The sequence below is a fragment of the Pogona vitticeps genome, chromosome 5 (genome assembly GCF_051106095.1).
Source record: "Pogona vitticeps strain Pit_001003342236 chromosome 5, PviZW2.1, whole genome shotgun sequence".
Classification (NCBI taxonomy): domain Eukaryota; kingdom Metazoa; phylum Chordata; class Lepidosauria; order Squamata; family Agamidae; genus Pogona; species Pogona vitticeps.
Window position 1 is genome coordinate 108,219,238 of NC_135787.1, and position 23,032 is coordinate 108,242,269.

The window sequence follows — 23,032 nt, forward strand, 5'->3', positions numbered from 1 at the left end:
TTGCATCTCTCGAGCGCTCACAAGCTTGCCCCAAACCAGCAACCTGCTTTAGCTAGACTGGGTTGCCGCCTGGAAGAATGCAGACAACAGGCGGCGGCACCTTGAGAGCGGCCGGAGGGGGGGAGGGGCGTGGCTCCGCTCTCCGGCCGGTCCAATCAGAGGGCACCTTCAGAGGATTGATGAGGGGTTGCTAGGAGAGAGCATCCTCTCCCTCCCGAAGGGACCACGGGAGATTTTCTCCCGTGCTTGCGCGGGCTGCGAGCGGAGTTCAATCGCGGTGCGGCCCCACAGTGTAAGCGCCCGTCTCAGTCGGTCTCCAGTGCAGTGGCGGTAACGAAGGAAAGCCGGGTAGCCGGGTAGGCGGGTGGGCGGGAGACCTTTCTCCTGCCAGGCAAGCCTTGCCCATCTCCGCTCTCGGCCATGCCCAAAACGCTAGGCAGATTCAAAGTTTGTAATATTTCTCTTTCCAGCTAACCCAATCTTCATCCGGCAGCTCTGCTGCATGCCGTTGGAGCCAGGCAGAAAGTCAGCCTTTGTCGTCCTGTTTTCCCAAACCTCCCAAATTGGTGGCAAAAGAAGGTGCGCGTGAGAGCGAGCGAGCGAGAGGGAGGAAGGGAGGGAGGGAGCTGCAGAGCTGCAGCAAAGAGCATCAGTTGAGGAACGCTAAAGTGCCCCGACTGGGGGATTTATAGCGAGGGTGGCAAAGAGGAGGAGGAGAGGCTGGGGAGTGCGCCTGTGCCTGTGTGTGGTTTTGGAGGGGAGGGCTGATCGTAGCTCGGCTCTGCCTCTCCTCAGCCCCTCAGCCCTGCCGCCTCCCAACCCGCCCCCCTAAACCCGCCACCCCACTGCTCAAGGGGAGCCTTGATGTGCTGCCATCGGGACCCCGTCCAGAGGGGCGGGGGGGCAGGAGGAGGAGGAGGAGGAGGAAGGGGAGCAAGAGGAGGAGGAGGAGGCAGGAGAAGACGAAGAAGAGAAAAATCTCCCCCGAGGAAGGGACCGCGGACATTTCCCGGGGGTGCCATCAAAGCCCTTTCGGATCATTAAGGCGCCCACCCAGGCCACGCTCGCCACCCCCTCGTCTGCCCGATCGTCTGGCGTTCGGGGCTTGGAGGGGGGTGGAGAGAGGAAGAGAGCGAGCGGGCGACAGAGGCGACTATGACTGGGAATCCGTCAGTGGCCAGCCAGCGTTCCCAGCCACGGCACGGTAAGGCGAGGCGCGGACTACCTGGCCCTTGAGAGGAGGTGGCGTGGCAGGTCGCCACTTTCTGACAAGACAGGCGGGTGGGGGGGGGGGGGAGGCGATGGAGAAAAGTTCCAGCGGTGGGTCGGGGAGGCTTCAGAGAAGCCTGGCTGCACACCTTGAGGTGCCATCCCTTGGCAGGAGCAGATCCAAAGGTAACTCCAAAGAGAGGGCAAACTCCACTGCTCAGGATCGCCCACTTTCCACCTCAGGATGGTGAGGTGGAGCACCACGCAGGAGGATCAATCTCCCCACCCACTTCCTCTGACCCATGTTGACTTAATGAAGACCCCTGAAAGAAAAGTGTTGGTTTCGGGAGGGAATGCTGCTTAAGCACAAGGTCTGGATTCCGTAAGTACCGGTGATTTGTGGGTTGCTACACAAAATGTCTCCTAGAAGGATACCTGTCCTGGGATGAGGACAAGTCCTGGTACCCCAGGACTGGCAAAAGGCAAAGGGTGTGCAGCCCAGCATCTCTCTGGAGCTGAGAATCCTGCAGTGGAGACTGTGTGGCAGGGAGAAGGGGAGAGAGAGTGAAGAAGGGAGAGATGGACTTTTCCATAATCCCATCATCATCATCATCATCATCATCACCCCCACCATCACCACAAGTGTAAACTTACAATTTAAAAGATGAAAGACCAGTACCCCTCACATTTATCTGAGCTCTTTATCAATGTCTCAAAGAAAAAGTGAGAAAGAAATTCGAGAAGTACTGTAGGATGCTTCTTGTACTCAAGACAGCTTTACTTCTTGGTGCTACTGCTGCTGTTGTTGCATGTGGTTTGGATCTTAAAACTGATGGCTGGTAGGACAAGAACCTCCTCTTTCTATACATTATTACAGATAGAAGGAGGCACAGAAGATGAAATTTCAGAGTTGACATGATCGTTGTTGGGAACATTCTTTGAATCTGCCTCTATGACATGACAAAGGAGAATGATCCTGTTATTCTGTATGTCAACATTTGGGGGGCACAATCCACCAGGACATTCTTCTCTGCAAGCCCCACTGCTCTTGTACTGCTTCGGTCATTTCAGTGAGACTGACATGGGACAATTTCTTGCTGCTGTGCACTGCCAGAGTTCATGCGTTCTTTCCTGTGTAATTTCAGCCCTCAGACGGTGGGATCAAACAGATGATCCTATGGGGCCTTTGTTTCTATTATGTTTTTATGTCAACAGATATTCTAGGACAACCCAAATGGCATCGGTTTGCTTAGAAAACTATAACTCAGCTTGAATGTAAGCCTGTATTGTCTCTGTCTATAGGCATTTCCATTTTTGTCTTCATTCCTTTGTGTAAATCCATGTGATGTTTCAGTGTACATGGTTACTTATACAAAATATACCTGACTCTGGAATGTGTGTGTGTGTGTGTGTGTGTGTGTGTGAGAGAGAGAGAGAGAGAGAGAGAGAGAGAGAGAGAGATTTACACGTGTACATTTAGGACTGTTGAACCATGCTTTTGTACATTTTTTCACACCAATTTTTATTTGTATCTTGTATATTTATTTTTAAAAATCTGTTTGTTTAATCATCTGAAGTCATTGGGATAAAGAGAAAGTAATGAATCTAGGTTTTAGGTTTGTAATATGTTTATCTTTAAAAAAAAGCTCTTCTAGTTTTGTGATTCCTCTTTTTTAAGGAAGTATAGTGGACTGAATGGGGGTGGGGAGGATGAAAATGTACTTTTAAAGCATCTTTCCTGGCAGAATGGGAAGCCTTAGCCTGAATTTACCCTCATAGAAATAGATTCCCCAAGTTATTAAAGATTCATGATAAGAATTTGCAAGGTGGAAGTCACCTGATCAAATGCATTGTCAGAGAACAATGGCTATACCTTCCAAATACATCTCACTGTCTTCTGCATGAATTATGATGCTACCTGCCTGTTCTGATTCAGGCAATCAGAATAAAATATTTTAATATAGTCTAAACAAACTAGGAGGCCAAAAAGTTAAAAAAATCAAAAGATACAGAAATGAAGATCTATAATCTTGTAGGGGGAAATCTCAAAATATATATGAAAGAAAATATTTCTTAAGTAATATGTTAGTAAGCAGAGTAATCAAACTACTATGACTGTTACAAGGTGAATATTTCAAGCTTATGTACTTTGTCAATGTATCTCCTGCCACCATGTCATCTACTGAATCAATTGTCCAGAAACTATCAATGCCTGTGAAGTACTGCACAAGAATAAGGCAAGACATTATTTTTTCTCTAAATCCTATATAATGCAAATGAAAATAATATTATTGAAGTAAGGCAATCATAGTTTTAAGACAAAATCCTATGCACATTTATCAGAGAATAAAACCTATTGAATATAATGGTGTCTACTGTCCCCAATGAGTATGCATAGGATTGAACTGAAGAGGCACTAATTAAATTGGGCATTTTAGAGGGTGTTGTTTACATGTCTGAGAGGAACTATAATTTCCTAATTGTGAGTGCTGTTTCACACATGCATATATGATACTTGATTACACTGGTGACTAATAGCAAAAATGAGGTGGTATAGACACTATCTCTGGTGTGTGCTAGATCTGTGAAGGGACATTCATGCACATAGTCTTCTTTACTATATGTTCACAAGCATGTAGATGTGAACCTGTCTTTACCTTATGGCAGAAGTGGACAGATGTCATGCTTGCAAGATGTATTTTGGTTAGGGTTTTTGGGGGGGATAGTAAAAACCTCCTTCAGATTTATCAAAGTCAGGTAAAGAATATATACAATTAGAACTTGCTCTTCTAGGCATGTGCCATCATGGTGCATCTGGTTTTTGAAATATTTAAGGAGTGATTTTACCAGTGCAGCCTCTCCTCAGTGAATTTTAATGGAAAGAGATTCAAACCCAGGTCTCCTGAGTCCTCATCCATTGCAGTTGACAGAGTGTAATAACTAGACTGCAGAAATAAAAAATTTTAAAAATACCAGATTCCAGAATTCATTTTGACTATCAGGACAATGTTCACAATCTTAACCCCTGCCAAAAAAAAAGTCCCACTCCCCGTTACCCCAAACATTCTTCACATCAGCAGTATAATTTTGAGAAGTTGGATTTTGTTCCTGCTGTTCCTAAACAACGGAGAATCAGAAATCCATTTTAATCTTCCGTAAATCACCCAGAGATCTGGCAGTTGATTCCAGCCTCGCTCTGTCCACCCAGATTCTAAGTATGAATACAAAGCCAGTGTGTGTTTCCAGACTTTCTTTCTATAGATGTAGCCCAACCAGTAGGAGAAATAAGTTCCACTGAGCTTCTTTGAACTTTTGCCTAAGTATACATAGAACTGAAATCCACATTATGCTCAGAGCACAAAAAAAGTTCCTTAAACACACACACACACACACACACACACACACACACACACACACACACCCCTGTAAACCACCACCCCAGCATCCCCGACCTAGTATAAACACTTTTCCAAAGTAACATTCCCAAGCTCTGCTTGTGGAGACTCATCCTGTGTCATGTCTGTTCATAAACAGATTGTACTATGTTTAATGGATATGTTCTGTGTACACTTTCAGCCCAAAGAGAAGAGGATTCACTTGGTAGCAAAGCTCCCACTGAGCTCTGTAGCTGCGCCTTTACTAGCAGGCTGATCTGCAGACAGGGCATCAACTGACTTTGAGAGGGAGTAATATTTTGTTCCCCATTGTGAAACACGTCACCTGCTGATTGTTCATCAGGCTGCTATTAGATGAAAGGCACAACAGCAGGCCTTGTTCTTTTTCTTTCTTTTTCCCTTTTCAACCCTACCAGGAAAGTTATATGGAGTCAATCTCACCTAAGCCTACCATTTCCAAGAGCTAATGGATGGGAGACTAAGTGAAAGTTGAACTGAGAACCAGTTGCATAAAACGAAAGGTTTGCAGGGATGTACTTGGTAATCAGTTTCGTAAACAATAGTGACATCAGTTCTTCTCCTTGGAAGAACTACCAATAAGAGAAAGGGGCCTGTGTCAGTTACAGGAGTCTGAAGCATCAGGTGGGCAAAACAATCTTTCCCACCAAAGCACAACTGGCACTAATTCAACATATGCAGCCCTATTGTGACATGAAGATAAGCAGAAAATGGATTTTTCTTTTCCCCTGATGGATTTCTGCCTGCCATGCAGCTGTTAAAAGCCATGTGGCCTGTCCTGAAAATAAAAAGGAAAGCCTCTTATTCACACAGTATCAAAAAAGCACTGTTAAAACAAAATGCCTTAGGAAAGACAAGAGAAGAATAAATCTCATGGGTTTTCAGATGGCCAACTGCAAGACAGCCATTCTGGATGTTCTGCAGAATGGTTCGATGCTAAAAGAATGAATGAATGTCTCACTGAGGACTTCCCATTCCTGACACAGAAAACTACCCTGTGTTTATATTCCCATAGGCAGTGTCAGTAGAGCCATCGCTCCAGGGATTCTTCGTGTTACACCACAGGGGCTGGAAACGTTCCCTTGAACAGTGGGAGTATTTTCAAAACACATGTAGCTAAAATGGAAACTTGTGCTCAGCAGAGGCAAAGCTGTATGGTTTCATTTAACAGAGCTATACCTGAAGACTCACCCAATTCCGATTATATTGGCTCCAGTCCTATGGGGTTAAATCTCACAGGATTTTCAGTGGGACCTAGTCCTGTCTAATTTTATGTGGGCTGCGGCTACTAAGTTGGCATAACAACTGAAACCAGTAATCTCAGCAGAACAAGGCAGAATTAATATCAAGTTCTTTAAGTTAGAAACGGTGAAATATCTTATCTAGTAACTTCACAGTGGGATAAATAATACAGGGCTATGGCAGTTTATGTATTGTGCTGGACAGCACAAAATCTACTGGGGGATACAAAATTAATGATGCAAAGACTAACAGTGCATTCTGATGAAGAGAAAGAAATCAGCATGAAAGCAAGCATAATGTGAAATGTAGACTTCACACAAAATCATAGCGTCCTGGGAATCTCCGCTCTCTTTGTTTCTGTCTTAAGAAGTTCCTAGTCCTCATCATTTATTCTTTTTCTGTTTAAGCAAGGTTCTAGCTCACCCTCCCCAGATATGTGAGCCATTTCAGCCAAACAATAGGGTAGGCATTCCAAATACCAGGAGATACATATGATGGTCTGTATTTAGCATGTTCTGCAATTTTCTTCTCATACATTTCTTCCCTATACGTCCCAAATCTCTACTTTCCAGACTGTGACAACATTATTAGAACCATCACTCTTAATTTTGCAAAACTAAATCCTCCAAGACCATCTTTGCAATGCAAAACCTGTAGCGTACATATTTCCTTCATCTAAGCAACGTATCACAGCCTTGACATTTATTGTACGTATTATTAACTGGAGAAAGTTTGTGAGTCATCAATAAGGCTTGCAGGTAATTGTTCAAAGCAGAAACTAATATTGAACATGCCCAATCTATGGGTGCACCACAAGAAGATCAATAGATCTCGACCTCTCTTTGTGTTATTAACATAGGAAGAATATTTATCCATCTATCTCTCTCTCAAGTCATTTCTAGATCCATGTCTGGTTCTCACCAGGATTTATTAACACCATTTGTTTAATTAGAGATCAATATTACCCATACAGAATTGTATTGACTTCTACAACTATTGGGAAAAGAGCTTCTGGCGCCCTGGCTCCTAAAACGTGCAGCACCAGCCTGTGACTCTATAAGACAAAAGAAAACATCAGCATGCTGTATTGCATAACAGAACACAGTACAGTGGCAGGTCTGAGCATGGGGGTCCTGGGATGACACAAAGGAAGCTCAAGGTGATTAATATGGGAGCACCATGCTCAGTGATTGGTGCATGTCTCTCTGAAAAGATCCCAGGGAAATCTGTGGGAGGGACGGCTTAGAACAACAACAGACATAATACTGTATAAAAGAAGATCTTGAGAAGACTAGTCAGCTACAGGAAGGACCTGGGCACTTCCTAGCTTCACAACAGATATGACAGCATACTCAGAGTCAGCTGTTAGCCATACACACTACCCCAGTGCTGCAAACAAGTGTTTAATTTTAAAAAGCACCAGATGAACTAAAGATTTGCATTATCTTCAGAAAAATGTACAAAAATAGGGCTAATCTGGGCATTTTCCCAGCACTGGGGTGACTGTGGGTTAGAGCAGAGGGGAACTCTTCATGCCTAAGGTGGAGCAACAGTACAACTTCATATCCCATTTGGCATTCACAGGATTAGAAAGATGGCTAGCAATTTGGATTGAGAGAGGGGCAACTGAAAGTAAGAGGGTAGACAGAAAAGCTGGAGTCAAAGGAAAGACTAGTGACAGCTGAACATCCTAGTCAAGCCCAAGATTTGCCCTGGATATGCTCCAACAACTGAGGGAGCAAGTAAAGTTCAGACTGAGAGCACCTTGCAGTATATATATAACCTGATGGTGGAATGCCTGTAAGACAATATATGCAGTATACTGTATATATCCTGTTATAGACATTCCACCAGCCATTTATTAGAGCTGTAGGGTGAAGAGAAAGACCTGTATCACTGCTGAGATAGCACTTTGGCATTCTGGAATATCCTTTTTTTAAAAAAAAATTGTCATCTGGATTTAGTTTACTGAACTTTTCAGAAATATTATTATACTCTTGGGGTCGACTGTGTGCATGTAATTGTGGAAGGAGGATTCTTACAAAGGCTCTGAGTGAAAAGGTCACAAAATTAGGGCACTGCATAGACCTGCTGGGTCATAGCTATTTGTATTCCCCCCTACATTCATGGGAATATAGTGTTTGGTTATTGTTTTTTTACAAAACTCCATAAATGCACAGATAACATCACAAACCTGACAACTGAGCAGATCAGAATATCCCCAAAAGGGTACAGGGTGGGTTGGTCCTCATTTGTGCAAACTTTATTGGGTAGAGAGCGGGTCAGGAGACTTCCTGTCACTTCCTATATTAACATGTATATATTTATTCATTGGCTAAAATCCTGTTGCTTTGGGTAACAAAAGGGGTAACATTCATTCTTTCCTAGCCAGGAAGTAAAGAGCTGCCACTGTGATTCCCAGGAGTGCACACTCCTGCTGGTTTTCTATGTGCCCAAGGCTCGCAGCACAAATTGGCCGCTAAAGAAGGAGTGAATGTTACACCTTTTGTTCTACAAAGCAACAGGATTTCAGCCATTATCTTTTTTTTCTTTTCTTTTAGGAGGATTGTCTTTACACATGGGTTGGGCAGGGGTTGGTTGGTTAGTTTGCTTTTGTGGAGAGTAGCTACCAATGCCATGCTTTTCCAGCTTCTGCTCCAGAATCCCAGATTGAATTGTTTGTTTGCTTGCTTGTTTGTATATTTGTTTTGCCCCCCCCCTCCAGTTCATGGAAAGAAATAGTTATGTTAGGATTAATTCTAGTTAATGTGCTTTGAGACTATCCTTGCGCCTCTAAAAATATTGTGTTCATCTTTATCATGTCCAGAGGTAGGGGTTTTGATCCACAACACCTACTCCTATGTGAAACAACCTCCTTTTGCCCCAGCATACCTTAGCATTCTTCCTTCTCAGCTCTTGCTCACTCTCTGCCATATTCCAGTCCTTGCTATGGCATCCCAAATTTCTCCCATTGCAATAATGCAATCTTGCCTACAGCTACATCAAAGAAGACTGATGCCATCTTTCATCTGCATCATCTTACACCGGTGGCTGTTTTTCTCTTTTCTGTACAAGGAATGTCCAGCTCTTTGTTACACACACATCCAGTTGGCTGTAGCTACAGATGAAATGTTTTCTCCATCCCAATAGTCCAACTATGGGGGCCATTTAGAGAGGGCAGAAATTTACTGTTCCTCTTACTGAAATTTCAAGTTGCACCATCAGTTCATAGTAAATCCCACAGAATTCATTAGATGGCAAACCTATTCAAATAGGTTACATGATTATGAGATGGCAAGGTCTAGACCATGAAGAGTTGATTTGTTGCTGTTCAGATTTCATTGGACTGCAAATCCCATCAGCCCTAACTAGCTACATTGGCCATCCCTGCTGTAGATAAAAAGACTATTACTGATTTTCTTCTGACATACTATAACATCCTGGTAAGAACACACTGTCAGTTCCCTTGGAGCTGAAATGGGAAGTGTTACCAGAGCAAGCAGTAACTAAGCAGTAACCACTGCAAATCAGAATGGTTAGCAGAGCACACTTCCCCTTTGGGGAAAAAAATCACATCTGCAGTTCTTATTTTAAGAAAGTAAGAAAGCTAGTGCTTATTAGAGAAATGTACTAAGATAAAAAAAAGATAACAGGAATTCCAATTCTAATTAACTAAGGCAGAGATGCAAAGAGTCCTGGTAGAGCCCCTCGCATCTCTCTAGACCAGGGGCAAGGTTTCTCCTCTAGTCCTGTTCCAGAGAGTATCAAGAGAAAAAAGTGCGAAGAAAAGGAGGTGACATCGGCAATCCTAGGGCTAGATGAAAGTCAGTGTGGATCACAGAAGGTAAAGAACAGTCTCGGGAAACTGTTTCTCTCCATGCAAAGATCTGTCCCTTCCTTAGAATAAGCCGAGTAGTACCCAGTCACCAAAAGGCAGGAGGTGGATCAAGACCTCCTGGTAGATCGATTTGCAATAGTTGGGCAATGTCAGCTGATTCTTTATTGAGTGAACAATAGCAGCTCAACATGATAATAAAACAATAGTCGCCCAGAGTGGTAGAATATACCAGATGGGCGGGATATAAATCGAACAAATAAAATAAAATAAAATAAAATAAAATAAAATAAAATAAAATAAATAAATAAATAAATAAATAAATAAATAAATAAATAAATAATTTTTCCTACACCTAATGCAGCTGCTGGAATGAAAAGATCTGGGGTAGCTAAGAATTAACTTTTAACTGTGAAGGCTGTAACCTCATCTCAGTTCTAGTACAGTACTGGGGTGGGGGGGAGGACCTAGCCTTTGAATGTGCTCAGAGACATACGAAGTAGGGGGGAAATGCTGCTTTCATGAGGACCATAGAACCCAGTGGATTTTCTCTTCCTGGCCCTAGCCAGAGCCTTGCTTTTCCTTTTTGTGCTTCTTCTATGTGTGTTATGTGCCATCAAGTTGATGGCAAACCCTATTATGGTTTCAGAGATATTTATGAGATAGCTTCACCAGTGCTATCCTCCAATGAGTTTCCATGGCCAAGCAAGGATTTAAATCCAGGTTTTATGAGGCTTAGTCTGCTCTAGATAGAATGCTCTATCCACTACACTACACTGTCCCTACTTTAACCTGTAAATACTCAAAGGCTGAATGACTGTCTATTGCCTATTTATTGCCAAACACTACAGCAGCAGGTGAAGCAACAGGATGATCAGACCTTTTGTCATCGGGATTGTCTGTGCATGCATCACATGAGAAGCCATGCTGTATTCATGGGTGCTCAGTGAAATTAAAAAAAAACTGAGAAAAATGCACCCTGCAAATGATTTATTTAGACAAGTTTCAAAAGGAAGATTTATCTGTTCCAGGAGTTCCAATTAAGAGAGCTGCATTTTATGGAATCGTAATTTCAGTTCACACCGACCTGAAACCCCTAAGAACGGCACAGTGTAACTTCAAACAACCTTGCTGCATCCCCTCTTTCTTCTTCCCAGAAGTGATCTTGAATTAATTGTGGAGTGTAACTGAACTCTCCTTTCCTAAGAGAGAAATAGAGACAGACTGGGGAATTTTATCTTGTTTGTAATGTAAACTCAAATGCAATTGTGGCAATTTTTAAGAGTCAGCAGGCTGGTCAGGAAAAAAATAATAATAATCTTTTATCCCCTGAGCAAACAGGCGAAAGAGGAAGTTAGAAGGAACATAATCACTCAAGTACACAGAGAGGTGGTCTCTATTTATCTGAAGTTTCTTTGTGAGGCTATTTGAATTACATTTACCATGTCAAGATGAATATTTAGGAAAGGAAGCAAACATGTGGCTTATTTTTCCCTCTTGCAAAGCAATCATGCACATGCTTTCTCAGAGATACATTCCACTGTATTCGGTGGGGCTCACTCCTTCAGATTTCCTCATCGATACGATATGGTTATTGCCACCTTGATCATTCCCTTGCCCTAGGACAGGTGGGTCTCTGTACAGCTCTGACACTAGGGCTTTCAGATATATTCCTTCTTTTTCTTGCTTAATCTGTCTCTTCCTTGAGTTTGCAAAGTTTTTGGACTACTCATCCCACTGGCCATATGAATTCTGGGAAATATAGTCTAAAGAGTAACCTTTCCAAGTTCTGACCAAAGCTGATAATTCTCAGAATGACTTCACTTAATCTCTCTCTCAGTCCCAGCGCAATCTCCTTCCTATGTGTGCAGCTCGCTGTAATATCCCAACTGTACCACTCTGTTTCCGGATGTAGTTCCTAGTATAAACATCTTTTTTTTCTTACTTAAAATAACCACCTTCCACCCAGATCCACCACTACTGCTAGGGACTTTGCTTAATCTCACTCTAGAGGTGCAGTTATTGATCCCTGCCCTCCCCAGAGGTGCAGAGGGAGAATCAAAGATAAACTGGGATTTACTGGCAGATCCCTTAGTCATTTGGTGTCAGTTTCCAAAACTTTAAAAAAAACACCACACACAGAGTAAAGAAAGGTGCCTGCCACAGCTGACCTTGATGACTGCATAGGGTCAAACTATACATCAGAGATATGCTGTCATTAAAAGCTGAAACAATGTTCCAGAGGCATGATTCAGACAGATGTTTATGGCTTAGAAATAAGAGTTTTAAAGGAAGAGGGTGCTATGCCCCAGAGACCAATAATAAAACTCCTGCTGTAAAAGTCACATGCCATTAGCATTCAAGTAATTCTGTCTTCTAACAATAGGCTAAGTGTCTCGCATCTGCAGAATATCTGGATCAGGTTTTTGTGCAGCTCTGTACTGTATTCTTTCAGGTATGTAAACAAAACACCTATAATAATGTAAATGTAAATTTGTATTTGAGTCATGGGTGTGTGTGTAGGTAATTGCCTCACCCTCTGAGTCAACAGTTTGACATATGGTTCTGTCACTTCAGCCACCATTTCCCACTTGTCTCTGGTTGGTGGACTTCTAGGCATCATGCTCTGCCCATCCCTAGCCTATACAGTCCAGGCCACAATATGCCAGAAGCAGAATGCAGGTAGGTGGTAGGAAAAGTTGAGAACACATTTGGTGGCCCTTGCAATACAGCAAAGTCATATGCTCCAGAAGAAAATCAGAGAAACTCAGATTATTTCCATGTTTTTGAAAACCTGCAGCCAGAGATGTGAGTTTAAAATGCCCCAGAACAACAAAACCTAGCAAAAAGTTTTAGCACAGGAATATAGTCTTTGCAACCTGCACTATAGGCATTAGTCACACTAAAGTGTGACCAAAATCTAGCTATTCCCTCAAGGAACCACAGTTGTCATAGAATCATAGAATCATTAAGCTGGAAGGAGCCATAAGATCATCAAATCCAACCCCCTGCTCAGTATAGGAATAGAAATCAAAGGATATCTGCTAGGTGGTTGTCTAAATTTCTCTTGAATGCCTCCAGTGTTGGGAGTGGTCACTATCTCTCAAGATAATTGGTTCCATTGCCATACTGCTCTAACAGTTAGGAAGATTTTCCTGAACTTCAACCAAATTCTGGCTTCCTGTAACTTGAGCCCATTGTTGTGTGTTCTGCACTCAGGGATGACTGAGAACAGATCCTGCCCTTTCTCTGTAAGACAGCCTTTCAAGCGTTTGAAAAGTGCTATCATATCTCTCCTCAGTCTTCTTTTCTCAAGGTCAAACATGCCCAGTTTCCTCAGCCCCCCTCACAAGGCTTGGCCTCCAGCCCCTGACCATCCCTGTTGCCCTTTCTGAAACCGTCCCAATCTGCGGCCATTCTTCCCGAAGCACAGCATCCAAAACTAACAAATATATAGCACAGTCTTTTGCTCTCTCTAGTGTCTGGTTCTGGTAATACATGGGAAAGTAGTTTTTCTGGATTTTTTTTCCTTTTAATCTTTTCAGACAGTGGATAAGTGGATCAGTGGATACTGATCCCATGGATAAGTGGGTCCTACTGTATCTGATTGTTCTTCAAATCCTCATGGCTGAAAATGCTTCCGACGACATTGAGAAGTACCCAGTTTACAGGAACAGTGCTTGTGTAGCTTTTCTTGGTAGCTGATTTGTTTAAAAACAGTTCTGTCTCATCTCATCCATGTTTTCCACTGCGATTTTCTGTTATCCCTCTAAGTAGGGAGAGCAATAGTCTGAAGGTAACCTCTGCTGTCCACGGAGGCTCTCCATATAATTTGCATACCTGATTTTCCAGGGTCTCAAACTGTGTCAAGAGCCCTCACAAATAGACAAGTTTCTCCAGTTCAGAAGTAGCTCTCCATGTGTTTAAAGCAATGAAAAATAAGTATGGTGAGGGGCAGAGATAATGTGCTCTGTCTCCTCACATGTTCAGTAAACATCCCATGAGATGTCTGATTGTGGCTTCCAATGCTCTTTTTTCTTCCTTCCTTCCTGACATATCTTCAGTCTCTCCCCCCTTACTTTTCTCCCCTTTGTCATCTTCAGTTTGTTTTTCCTCCTCCTCTCTCTCTTTGCCATTCTACTTTTTCTTGCTTTCTCTTTCTTTCACTGCATCAGCCCTGCCGCTCCCCCTTTTCCTTTTTCCTTCTTTTCCTCCTCCCCAGTGGATTGTCAGAGAAGGAACTGATGATCACCGTTTCTAGAGTTCAGTTCTGATAGCTTTCAAGGAGCATTTGAAATGCTACCAAGGTTTGCAGGTTGACCACGACTACTGTTAAAGGATTCATTTTGCTACCATCTACTCTTGTAGCATTTTTAGCTATGCAGAAAGCACTCTAGCAATTCCTGATAAAAAGCAAACTGAGATTACAACATGGCATAGTTACACCACCACCAAAAGACAGGGTGAGGGAGTCAGAAAGAGAGAAGATAAATACACCTAATAAATGCACACAAATTCCGATTGGATGATACTATTATAAAATTATGAGATGCAATGTTAAGTTGTGCTATGAAGAAGCTTTCAAAAGTGCTGATATTTTTGCTGAGTTATGCAACCATACTGTCCATGGACAGATACTCAGTTTTTCAAGCAAATATTGCATCATGTGTGTGATGAGAACTGGAAAACTCTTTCAATAAATCATCACAAGGAATAAAAAATAAAATCTGTGATTAAGCTTGTTGCCTCAGATGCCTATAATATAATTTAGAAGTGGATGTATGAAGTTGTGATAGATGCATTTCCTTTGGCATGATTTGGAACTGAACTCGTCAAAGTGAGCAAATTTTTTGAGCTATTAGCTTTTTTTTTCTACCCTGAATTCAGTTCCATAGAGATGTTGCTGGGAGCACAATACTGCTAAATACAGTGGACCCTCGACTTACATATGGCTCGACTTACAGACTTTTCGAGTTACAGACTTCTCTGGCTGCAAAATTTAGATTCGACTTGCAGCCAGAGAATCGACTTACAGACCAGAAAAAAAACAAAATGGAATAAAAATAGAATAAAAACCACTGGTTATGGGATTAATCGGTTTTCAGTGCATTGTAGGTCAATGGAGATTCGACTTACAGACTTTTCGACTTGCAGCCACCATTCCAATACGGATTAATTCCTTAAGTAGAGGGTCCACTGTAGATAGCCTCCCCCTTGTTGGTAGCCAAATATCCCATGTACCCTATCCTGACTACTCGTCCCCTTCCCACCTAGTCTGGTAGCAGCTGCAACAGGAAGGCCAAGCCGGAGACTAGCCCACTTCTCCTTAATGCCAAGTTTACTGCAGTGATAGTGCTCCGAGTTCCAGAGAACTGGGGAATATAGTTCTCCACAGTACCTGCAGTTATCCCATGAATATCAGGAACTCAAGGGAAAGACATTTCCCAGGGCTCCTGGTACCTAGGATAAAGCTCTGGCACTGTTAAGAGGCAGCAGCAGGACACATCTGTATATTGGGACTACAGCTGCTAGAATAGCACCATCAGCATGCTGGATATAGGAGTCTGGATGTTATGGTCTGGAAAATAACTGTTCCTACCCATAATGAGAGGCACCGTGGAAAGAAGCACTCCATGAGGCACTCTTGTTGCTGCTGCTACTACTGTCATTACTTTTGTTGTTACAAAGAATTTAAGGTGGCATACGTATATGGCCCCTTTCTCCTTTTTCAGCCTTCAAGGCTGGTGTGATAAGTTTCTTCCTGGGTATCCTCATGACAACTGAGCTGAGCTATAACTAGGGTGAGACAACTGGGGCTATGCCAAAATCTGGAGGTGAATCTTCTGGCGAGTGTTAGGAAAACATACAGGAACACTTCTCAGCCCTATTCACTTTCCTCTTTTGTTAAGCATAAACCATTTTTGTTAGGGAGGAACTCCACTTTCTCTCCCTCCTTTTTCATGAGGGGGGGGGCTTGCAACCATGCTTCACAATGGAGTCAGTGGGAGATAGTGTCATTCGCTCTGGTGTCAACAGATCTAACTATGGCTCTGCAGCTGAGACTCCAACCAAAGAAGCATAGGACACTTCCATATAGCATCTGAGCAATCCACCAAAGCAGATCTCTGATAAGGAGCCATACACCATACAACAAGGCCAGACAACTGTCTCTACCTGCTGCTGACTTCCTGACTATTCTGATACTGCAGCTCTCTAAAGTTTCCACTGGATGTTCTTAAAGCTCCTGCCACCTGAGATCCCTTAAGACATGGCTCGGGAATCTGTGATCCATCAGCTTTTTTCACTCCAACCCCCAGTGAAAAGCCAGTGATCAGGATTGATAGGACCTGTAGTTAAGCAAGGACTGGGAGAACATCAATTCTCCACTCCTCCATCCCATTACCAATAATTTATGCTATTGCTGTTTTTACTTGTTACATGTTTACTCACCTTCACATTAAAAATAGCACTCAATGTGGCAACAGGTTCAACAATGAAACCAAAGCAGCTGGAAGACCAAAGCCTGAAAACTATTGGTCTGTTCGTTTGTTCGTTTAGTCGTTTAGTCGTGTCCGACTCTTCGTGGCCCCATGGACCAGAGCATGCCAGGCCCTACTATCTTCCACTGCCTCCCGGAGTTGTGTCAAATTCATGTTGGTTGCTTCGCAGACACTGTCCAGCCATCTCATCCTCGGTCGTCCCCTTCTCCTCTTGCCGTCACACTTTCCTAACATCAAGTTTTTTTTCCAAGGAGTCTTTTCTTTTCATGAGATGGCCAAAGTACTGGAGCCTCAGCTTCAGGATCTGTCCTTCCAATGAGCACTCAGGGTTGATTTCCTTTAGAACTGATGTTAACCTGCCTTAACTCTTAAGTGTCTCAAGTGGCTATTTCTTCAAGGTTGTTTCTCAGTACCTTTTAACTACAGTAGTTTAAACTTCAAGATCAGAACCTGGAATCTCCCACATGACATTGAGCTATAGCTCCCTACCCTGGAGGAATAAGCTCACACATATTGAGCTTGAGCTGTTTATGTTGCAAGCAGAGATGGAGATGGTTAATTTGGGGGACTACAACTCCCAGAATGCCCAGGACAATATGGTTACAAATCTTCAGCCACAAAGACTCATGCCTCTTCAAAACAAACATCCACTGGAATCAGCTGTTTATCTTGGGTGAATAATAATAATAAGTACAGAGGGGGGACATGGATAGAGGAGGATTATATAGTATGCTAATAATTCATTAGTCAACCTAATGCCAGTTAAATGTGCTAATCCATTTATTTTTTTCATCCATTCCTCTCTCTTATCTCTGTTGCCAGTGGCCTTCCAATGCACACTGCTTAAGCCAAATCTGCATGTTAATTAAGGAATTTACCTGTAATTCAAGTTTTAATCCTTTAGTCAGTCCTTATGCAGGCAAGACATCAATGATGGCAATTCAGGAAAGGACTTCACAATCTGACCCATTTCCTCTTTTCCTCTCACCTATGAAAAGCTGGACCCTTTTGGAACAGGGTGAATCACTAAACTCTTTTCATGAGTCCCCTCTGTGAGGACTGTGGCAGATTCAGAAGAAAATGCCTTTAAATCACCCAGCTATCTCAGATCAAAAAATACAGGCATATCATCTTCATGTTTTCATTTAGTTCAGACAGTAAGAAATCTGGACAGTTAATATTATGATGTTGTCCTGCCTGAGGCCCCATTTGTGCTTCCCACAAATTCCTAACTTCATGTAATCTTAAATTAGAATAGTTGAAGCAGAAATGGACAATTATCATCCCTCTTGGGTCCTCAGTTTTCTTGGATTACAGCTTCCAGAAATCCTGACTAGCACAACTAGTGGAAAAGGCTTCTGGGAGTTTTAATCCAATAACATCTGGGGACCCAAAGTTGGGAACTACTGCTCTAGAAGATGCCATACTGTACTTTTCATTAATCTGAGCACAACCACTGGTTGGGGATGATGGGCATTATGTCTATATATGTGTGCTAGCTTTTATCTAGCATAACAGACTCCAGAAGCTTGGCCTAATAATAAAGGGGGTCTGTGCAGATGTGTTCCAGAGTTATTTTAACAAAAATGGATTACTGAATTTTGGATAATTAAAATCCCTGTAGGAATCTGTAATCTTTCCTAGACAGGCCAGGGCCTCATAATTCTGCTGCCTAGATCATGAAGAGTGAAAGGCTGAATGAGCACTGGTTGTAAGAAAAAGCAACGAGGAGAGGAAAGAGTAAAAGATGTAAGGAAAAAGAGAAGAGAAGAAACAAAGAGACAGGCTGGAATTTCTAACCCAAGGTGAAGGAAGTAGTTCTGCTAATAATAATCATATGCCTTCAAGTCAGTTCTGACCTTACGGCAACCCTTTTTAGGGTTTTTCAGACAGAGAATATTCAGAAGTGGTTTACGATTCCCTTCTTCTAAGGCTTGCTCACAGGAGGCTCAGTGGGGATTTGAACCCCTAACTTTCAGTTCCACAGCCAGATACCTAAACTGGTACTTCTCCTAGTATAACATAAAGGGTTTCCATCCTGCTGAGAACTTGTCCCTGTTTTTCTCTGCAGCTCTTTTCTCTCAGCTCCTTCCTCATTTGGAAGCCTTTATAAATGAATTAGGGGTTGCCCTGGAATCTCACTTTGTTGCACACTAACCCACTGTTAAGCAAAAATGCCACTTGGTGGTCCAGGCAGCAATTGGGGCCACGGAAAGCATTTCCCATTCCCATAGCTCAACCCAAGATTTCATTCCAGATGGATTTTATGTTTGGTTAAAAAGAAATCTGGCCTATTTTAGTAATCATTACAAGATAAGAAGGTGTGGTGATGAATGGAAAAGTTCTTCAACCTTAGCAGCAATTTATTTTGCTTGTATCATTAAACCTAGTTATAAGTCATGCTTCCCTGTCCAGATTGCTTTGTCCTCAACATCTCGCACATTTTCCTGCAGTTCAAGACATCACTCCTGCTGGGTAGTTCTAGCTGTAGCATAAAATGTGTGGTACTCCATTCATGTTTACATGTGCAGTTGAAAGATGAATGTCCATATGATTCCGTGCGAGATGAAGAACTATTAATTGTGAGCACATAACGTTAAAGTGGACAGCTCTGCCCATGGGCAGATACAGTCATGTTATCAGTCTTAGATGTGTGATTGTTTTATAGCAGACCTGTTACTGTGCCCTTCCCAGTCTCATAATAGGCACTTTTTCTTTTTTCTTTTTAAACAATCCAACAAATTCTTAATGTCCAAACCCCTTGAACCTGTAGACCTTTCCATACCACAGCAATAGCTGTGCTTCTAGATTGTCTGTCCCAGGCAGCAAATCAGATAGACCATAAGACAGACAGAGAAGTGTGCTGTTCAGGCATTCTCTAATCTGGATTACATAAACACACAAGTAGAGAAGCATCCAACCATGCCCCCTTCATTTTCTCTCTATATAATGTATATCCACAGCAATAGTTTGAAGATAGCTTTCCCCGTGGTTGGAAGCTGTCCACATCCTTGGAAACCTTGGTTTCCATGGGCATGAACTGGGAAAACGATGGTTCATGATGGTTCATGGTGAGTTGCTATTTATGAACCACAAATTTTCGGATGAAACAAATCATTCCATGGTTCGTGTGATTTGGGACTTTCAGGAGTGGTAGAATGATTATCATGTGAATTAGAAATGCCGAACTTCAGCTGTCTCTCCTCCCCATATCCTCCAGGTTTGGCAAAAAGTGGATTTGGGACATCTGAGTTATAGCCCCCCCCAAAAAAAAGCAAGTCCCCCCAGGAAAGTGTTCCTTATCAGCTGACTTGGAGAAAATGAGAGGGAACTTGAGATAGGGATGTTGCTCATCATGAGGTTGTCTGGGGAGAAAACAGAAAAGGGGCAAGACGAATCAACTAGCTAGCTAATGTTGGCTGCTGCAAAGTGAAACTACCATCTGAGCTGTCAAGGATGTGGCTCCTATAACCAGCTGCTACTAGGGAGTGGACTTGGAACTCCATGGTTGGCTGCCTGATCTGACAATCAATCCTACACAAAGTTTTCTCCCACCCCAGATTTGCCAAGGGAATTGATCGATTGATGTCAGGCTGTCTAGTCAGGAATGATGCACCCAAAAACGAAGCATACACATTGCCAACAGCAATAATAGTTTGGCGTTTTGTTTCATCCTGGGTGGGCACATTTCCCCAAAGCTCCTTGAAATGAACCACGAAATGGCCTGATTTTGGGGGAGGGGGGAGGTTTGCTTCCTGGCTCGTTTCGTGCTCATCTCTGATTTCAAATCATAAAAGGAGTTTCCACTCAGAAAGAGTATTCTTTTCTTCAGGTAGTTCCTTTCCATGTCAAGATACTCAACTGCAGTTCCATCATCTCTTACCATTGGCTATGCTTGCCAGGAGCAAGAGAAGTTGCTATTCAACAATTGGTGAAAGGCCGCAGTGGTTGACAGAGAGAGAGAGAGAGAGAGAGAGAGAGAGAGAGAGATTGTTAGTCACTATTCTTATTATACAAAGCAAATGACATCAGAAATAATTGTTGGCCCTTGACAGTAACACAGGCATAATGTATAACGTCAATTATTGGAGTGTGTTGGAGCATGTATTTGGTTGTGATTGTTGTTTTGTTTTGTTTTTCTTAATAAGACCACAATATGATACTGTCATTCAGACTAAGTCCTGCAGGGCTCCAAATGTTCATATAAAATGCTAAGCAATTCAGCATTAAGAGATTTTTAGAGACAAAGGAATAAGAATGGTGCCTCATTTTTTTGTCATTTAAAAAAAAGCTATTGCCTTTTAATTACTGCTGCACTGAACGAAAGTAAATATGTTTTGTTCATGTGACTGGGAATAAAATCATTCTGGAAAAGAGCATTGTTACTTTTGTGTCCTAGGTTTTTCAATCTTTCATTAGTCATCACAATGTAAACCTTGGTATGGGTACCTGCGAAATTTCAGTACAAAATGCAATTATGAACCTGCCTTGATCCAAGTTAGACCACCACCACATCTACTCTACTAATAATGTCTCACTCCCATCTGTCCTAACCAGCATAGCATAATAAGGAATTATGGAAGTCACTATTCAGAAACATCCGGAAGGGGGCAATTACCACATACTGCTTCAACTGACAATGCTACAAGTGAACACAGAAGGGTCATATGTCTTTGTAGGACGTAGGCTCTGAATGACTATCAGAGAACAGTCCTCTGTTTGAAGGCATCTTTTGCATCAGGGATGAGGAATTTGTGATTCTCCAGATGATGTTGAACTACAACTTCCCCCCCTTCTCGCCAGTGGCTATCTGGTAATGGAGGATATAATCTAACAGCATCTGAAGGTTCACCTGTTCTTTACCCTAGCATGGTTTGCAAGGGTGCCAAGTCCATAAGAAAAGAGAAGAGGGGGCCCTGACTGTGTGCATCACCTCATCACAGTCATCCCTACTATGGTTCAGAGTGTGATGCATTTCTGTTCAACATACTTTTACCCAGGGATGGGGACTTGAGTTGCAGGACTTGCTGTCAAGTCAGACTTAAGCTGCACTTTATTCAAGATTTTTTTTTCTTCCAATGATTTGGACTTGACTCACGACTCGGAATCCACCCACCCGTCCCTTTTTTTTTTCTGGAGGGAAAAGGCTTGTTTTTAATAGGGACTTGGCCTTGGCCTTGGTGCTTGGGACTTGGTATCAAAGCCTCATACTTGGACTCAGGATTGGACCCAAAGACTTGCCAACACCCCTGCTTTTACCATGACACTTATATATATCCATTAACGTATTCAATTTTTAGGTGTATTTTTACCCTCTTTTTCTAGTGGCACCTTTGATAATTTTTGGTGTCACCTAAGTGACCACCTTAATTGAACTGAGAATCTCATGCTTGCAAAATTATTCTTCAAAATGGACATGAAAAGCAAGGGGCCCTTAAAGAAATCTATAAGCCTCCAGCTATCAAAACTTCCTTTGCCACGTTAATTAAATCATATCCTTGTAGACCTCTAAAAGTAGGACATATCAAAATGTAGCAGGATGGGCCGCTCAAATTGACCTTTTAATTCAAAGAAAACAAAGCAGCCAATCTGGCACCAAGCTATAAAGTTTTCAATCCTTTAAGCATTTCTTCTTTAGAAGCCTGGTATAAGGACATGTCCTATTGATTTTTTTTTTTAAAAAAAGATTGTTCTAGACCTTTGTTTCATGGCTAAGAAGAAATTATACTGATTTTGCAACTTTGGCTGAGATGAGCATTATCATCTACAGAGCATATAGTTATAATTTTGGATGTTGTTCCAAAATTATCAAATATGATCAAATATGAGACATGGTGAGATTGCTAGCCAACAATACTTCTGTTATACCAATCTATATTCTGCCAAATATTCAATAGTGGAGACTAAAAATCAAGTATGTATGTAGGTCTGGACCTACTATTAGTCAAAGAACGATGGCCACGTCACGTAGCATATACTAGGGCAGGGGTCCCCAACCCCCAGTCTGCAGCCCGGTACTGGTCCGTGGGCTTCCTTCAATTGAGCCATGGGCACAGATCTCCACTCCCCCACCTGCATATACGGTGGGCGTGTCACACTTGCAGGTGGGCATGTCACGCTCAAGGGCACACATGCATACACAACATGCCCCTTCACAAGTGTGACACGCCTCTCCACAAGCACGACACGCCCACCTGCAAGCACAACATGCCCACCCGCAAGTATGGGGGTGACCCCCGCGCACAGAGCCTGCGCCCACCCAAACGGTCTGCAGTCTGAAAAAGGTTGGGGACCACTGTACTAGGGGACAGGAGCAACTATCTGGCCTTTCCTCTTGAACCCCCAGCTTTTCCCATGTTGACTGTGGATTCTGGTAGTTGTAATCTTAAAAAACTGATGTTTGTCATCTCTGACTTAAGCAGGAAAAAAAAGCCTCCTGGGCTAGTTCTGAAAACTGAAGTTCATAGTTTCCCAGGCTCCTTCCATAAACCATCATATTCAGCCTTCTGATTCACAAAGCTCCATCTTGGGCTTCATTCATCCTGCTCTGCAATCCTAACCCCTGTATATTTCACAATCATATTTCAGCAGGTACACTTAGGAAGATAGCATACCACAAGAACATACTTTGCAGCATGGTCCCAGTTTCAAACCATATCATACTATACCCAGTTATGTTCTTAAAGGAGACAGGTAATGAGAAAGACCTCTGCCTGCACTTCTGCAGATTAACCACTGTGTGGATAAGGCAGCTGGAGAGACAAATAATTTGACCTTGTAAGTAGCAGCTTCCTATCTTCCTAATTTTGTTATCCCTGCATAAGTTTGTCAGG

The 23,032-nt window shown here is 42.6% G+C and overlaps 1 protein-coding gene across 5 annotated transcripts in view; it reads left to right on the forward strand.

Annotated features, from left to right (window-relative positions):
- Positions 1-202: 202 nt before the first annotated feature.
- The window catches only part of GRM3 (glutamate metabotropic receptor 3), a 147,238-nt gene continuing 124,408 nt past the window's right edge, over positions 203-23,032 (forward strand). The window contains exon 1 of one of the 5 annotated variants that reach the window (XM_078394237.1): positions 203-292. The gene's annotated coding sequence lies outside the window, so the exon portion shown is untranslated. Of the gene's footprint in view, positions 293-488; positions 580-1,023; positions 1,592-23,032 lie in introns of those variants that run through there. The other 4 variants (XM_078394238.1, XM_020800517.3, XM_020800518.3 and 1 more) reach the window with 4 other exon arrangements.